This window comes from Babylonia areolata, chromosome 28 (genome assembly GCF_041734735.1).
Source record: "Babylonia areolata isolate BAREFJ2019XMU chromosome 28, ASM4173473v1, whole genome shotgun sequence".
In the NCBI taxonomy this organism is placed as follows: domain Eukaryota; kingdom Metazoa; phylum Mollusca; class Gastropoda; order Neogastropoda; family Buccinidae; genus Babylonia; species Babylonia areolata.
The window spans coordinates 10,059,794-10,064,793 of record NC_134903.1 but is presented as its reverse complement, the minus strand read 5'-3'; positions in this window follow the sequence as shown (position 1 = coordinate 10,064,793).

Here is a 5,000-nt window from a genome sequence, read left to right as displayed (position 1 = left end):
TGTGTTTACTTGCCTGTATGAGTGCGTGCATGAATGAATCAGAGCTAGTGAGTGAGTGTGCGTACAGTACGTGCGAGCGTGTGTGTGCATGTGTGTGTGTGTGTGTGTGTGTGTGTGTGTGTGTGTCACGGACGACATAATGGTTCCGCTATTTTTTTTTCTTTCCTTTACGTTTATGGAGGGGTTTCGAGTCCATCTCATTCCCTCTTTCTTCTAAAATGACAAGCGAAGCTGGCGGAGGCTGGTGGGTCGCTGTATTATTTTAGAGGCGGGTGTGTTTCTTATGCGCGTGCACGATGTTTTCCATCGTGCGTGTTCCCCTTGCGTTCGAGCGTAGAGAGAGATCGTGTTGTTGTCATGTTTTCTATGGTTTTTAAATGTCTCGTGCAATTGAACGGAAAAAAATATATAGGAAGCTGAGTGAACAGAGTGAGCGGAGTTCTAGTGCTTCAAATGCTCCTCGCCGGTTTGTCCCTAGATTCACTCGAAGGGAGTCAGTCCTTGGAGAAGGACAGTGGTAGAACCAGCGCTTAGCGGCTGATGTTCGTTGTTCTTTTCCTCTGTAAACGACTTGGTGTCCGCCAGTGGAACTGTTCTTCATCTGTGTTTCGATGTTAGCACCCGTTGTTCGTTTACGGAACACTGTGCGGTGGCCAGTGGGTGACGTTTGTTCTTGTCCTGTCAGCGTTCTCCAGTTGCCTGGCGCGCGTCTTGAGGTGTTGTGCCTCCGTTCGAATCGTGGGGAAACGTCACGTCGCTCTAGACCATCCGCCTCTCAGAGCCGGCGACGGATCCGCTGAGGGCTCCGCTGACGTTTGCCATACTGGGGGCCTGTCTTCCGTCCGCCAGCGTCAGCAGCACTCCTATTTTCATGTGTTTATTTATTTATTTTTTTATTTATCGTAGAAAACAAAAGACCATGCTGTACTTGTGGTTTGACATCTCATTTACCAGTGCCCTTGTGGTACAAATGTGACAAGACTAAAGCTGTAGTTCTGCTGCCGTGTTTTTTTGGGGGGGTGGTTGTTGTTGTTTGTTTTTTGTATGCTCTTGATATTTTTTTTGTTTGTTTTTATTTACATACATCTATAGACATATACAATCATTAAATGCATTACATAATTTCGTTTCTGTGTGGGCTTGTGTTGTGGCGTCTGTAGTGGGGTATCTTGGGGAGGGTGCACGTCCGCTTTAGCACGCGTGACAGTGAGTGTGTGTGTGTGTGTGTGTGTGTGTGTGTGTGTGTGTGTGTGTGTGTGTGTGTGTGTGTGTGTGCTGGGCTGAGATATTGTGTCGATGTGAATGACCAGCCTATTGATGAACAAGTAATTTCCAAATTGGATAAAATAAAGATGTATTGTATTACAGTGTCGTGCAGAGCTATATCGGGAGCAAAAGCATTGTGGCGGAAAAGGTTTTCCAATATTGCGATATGATATCGCATTCTTTTAGCTATTCTAATGCGATGTTGTATGATGAGCGTGCATAGTACAGTCTGTGAGAGGATTTGTTTGTGTGTGTGTGTGTGTTCGAGTGCGCGCGCGCGTGTGTATGCGTGTGCGTGCGTGCGTGCCGTGTGCACACGCCGGCGCAAGCGTGTGTGTGTGTGAACATAGTGTTTGGCTGTGAAAGGTTATGAATGAAAGGTTTTCCTGGGGGAGAGAGAGGGGGGGGGGGAGAGAGGGGGGGGGAGAGAGAGGGGGGGAGAGAGAGGGGGGGGGAGGGGGAGACAGGGGGGGGGAGAGGGGGAGAGGGGGAGAGAGAGAGGGGGGATAGAGGGGGTGAGAGAGGGGGAGAGAGACAGACAGACAGACAGATAAAAAGAGAAAAAGATGAGAGAGAGATACAGAGAAAAACAGAGTGAGAGAGAGAGAGAGAAAGAAAGGGAGAGAGAGAGAAGGAGAGAGAGAGAGACAGACAGACAGAGGACAGAGAGAGAGAGAGAGATAAAAAGAGAAAAATAGGACAGAGAGAGACAGACAGACAGAGAAGGGCAGAGATACAGACAGAGAGAGACAGAGAGAAAGAGAGAGAACAAGAACAAGAACAAAACTTTCATCTCCAGGCCTCCGGCCCCTAGAAAGAGGTCAAAAGTACACAATATGATGATCACTCAGCCACAACAAAATGTAAAATACGTACTTACTTAAACCTGTAGAACAAAAATGCTTCTTGTACATAGTAAATTAATTCTAACTTTCATCATTGTTGTCACAGAATTCCTGTCGTATCTTCAGGGCATTTACGAATACTGTAAACAGAACCATTCTTCAGCAAGGAAACGTACGATTGACCTTCAGAGTTCGACACAGAGAGAGTGAATGTGACATACAGACCGACAGACAGACCGACAATCATTTACATCTGGTCGTAGTGAGAAGGAACTATGAGGGGTGCGGGGAGGGGGGGTGGGGTTGGGGGTGGGGGGTAAGGCGCCATCATGCTAAAAACAAAAATACAAAACGGGCACTCAACCCCTAGATCCCTGGGGATCACTGGATCAGCAAGTCCGCGGCGCTCACATTCGTACGTTGAATTTTTACCTAGCTGTAAATCTTGACCTACGCGAAAAAAGAAAAAAAAATCTCTATAACACACACACACACACACACTTTGGTTTAAAACTTACTCCTTTTCTGCACACACACACACACACACACACACATACACACTTTGGTTTAAAACTTACTCCTTTTCTGCACACACACACACACACACACACACACACACACACACACTTTTGGTTTAAAACTTACTCGTTTTCTCTTCTCTCCAAATTCGGATTCTAATAATAACCACACGACACCTTCAGATCACAGTTCTGGCTAGCAATGCTCTATAATGATACGGGGATGTTAAAACAAACAAACAAACAAACAAAAAACAGAAAAAAATTTTGTTTTGTTTGTTTTTTTCAGACGAATTAGTTCGTTCACTTTCCTTTTCTCAGGAATGTGATGGAGAGTTCGGGGGGTGGGGTGAGGTGGGGTGTGTGTGTGTGTGCGGAGTGTGTGTGTGTGGGTGTGGGTGGGGGGCGTTGGGGTTAGAAAGGAAAGGTGAAGGGGAAATTTAAAAAAATTTTTTTTTTTTAATTCATCTTATTTATTTTTCAGATTGAAATGGCGGCGCTTAAAATGTGGACGCAGCAATCGAAAAACAACAATAACAACAAAAACCACACACACACACACACACACACACACACAGCAACAACAAAACAAACGAAAAACATCAACAACAAATAACAGAAACAAAACAACCTCAAATTGGAACCAGAGTTTTTTTCTTTCTTTTTTTTTTTCCGATTCGTTTTTGTGGCTAATCTATAAGAGAGAAAAAAATCCATTTGCCGCAGATATTGTTTGTTTTTTTTATTTTTTTTAATCTTTTAATCAAAATGAGTATGTGGAAATATAATTATGAATGAATAAATAAATAAATATGTTGACGACAATAATAATTTTACAATAATAGTAATAATAATGATCAATAATCATCATCATCATCATATACAACAATAGCAACCCTGAAGTGTGATTTTCTGGTTGGAGATTAGGGTCTGTGGAAGAGGGGAGGGGGGGGGGGGCGTGTGGGGGGGCGTGGGAGTGGGTACCAATGCCTGAACACACACACACACACACACACACACACACACACACACACACACACAGACCACCCCCATACACACACATTGACAAACACACACACACACACACACACACACACACGCGCACACACACACACACACACACACACTGTCTCTCTTTTATATGAAGACGATGTGTAAATTTGAATACATTTTCAGAAGCAATTGAAAGAATAGAAGTTTGTCACACAAAAAACACAACAAAAAACAAACAAACAAAATAAACTTAAGCAAAAAATCAAAAACAATGGTCAGCTTTGCATATTGATATGCACTTGTATGTATCCTAATTTCTACTGTATCTGTGTTTGTGTATGATTTTTGATTTATGTTCGTATCTTGTTATGCACTACCCCCCCCCCCCCCCTCCCCAATATTCCTTGTGACCCTGGTACACTTGGTAATAAAGACATATTCTATTCTGCTGTTCTATTCCATTTAAGGCAAACCATCACATTCTAGCAACGAACCATGCAAACCTGTAACAGATTTAGGCAACAGTTTTTGGAAACTTTTTATTTGTCCGTTCATTTATTTATTCATTTCTTTATTTTATAGTTTATTCATTAAATCATTTTATATAAAAATCTAGCAACAGCTATAGGAAAATGTATCACCACTTTTTTTTTCTTTTTTTCCAGTGGCTATAGATCAACTACAATACATTATTAGCAACAAAAGAAGATTTTCCGAGTCCGAACATTTTTTTTATTTTTTTTTTTTATCATGGGATTGAAGAATCAGCTCGTTAGATTGGAAGAAAACTAGTTCAGTTGGCTATTTTCTTCATCTGGAGCACAAGGGGGGAACGGTGAATGAAATAAAAAATAAATTAAAAAAAAAGAAAGAAAAAAAAGGTGTCTTATTGCGTGACAGAAGATGTATACTTAACATTTGCGTGACTAAAGATTCGAAACTTTCTCTCGTTGCTTGCTGGGGTTTTGGGTGTTTTTTGTTGTTTTTTTTGGATGGGGTTTGTTTTTCTGACTATATTATTTTACGTTAGTTAAATTTATTTTCGTTTCGTTTTTGCAAAAAAATTTTTTCCTATGCCTTATTTGAACTTGGTTCCATTTGATTTTTAAGTATCGTTATTTTGGCTTTTTGCTGGGGTCAGTCTTATTTCGTTCCTGTTCACGTTCTGTGCGTTTGGTTCAGCTCAATTTATTTCCGTAGCGTTGCGTGCCGTGCCGTTCCGGTTTTTTTTTTTTTATAATTTAATTTTATTGATCCTATTTTTTTTTCGTACTTTATTTGACATGTTCAAATGATTAAGTCCAATTTTGTTCCGTTTAATCAGACAGAGATGCTCTCTCCAGTATGTTTTTGGACGTGGGGCATGCTGAATAAGAGA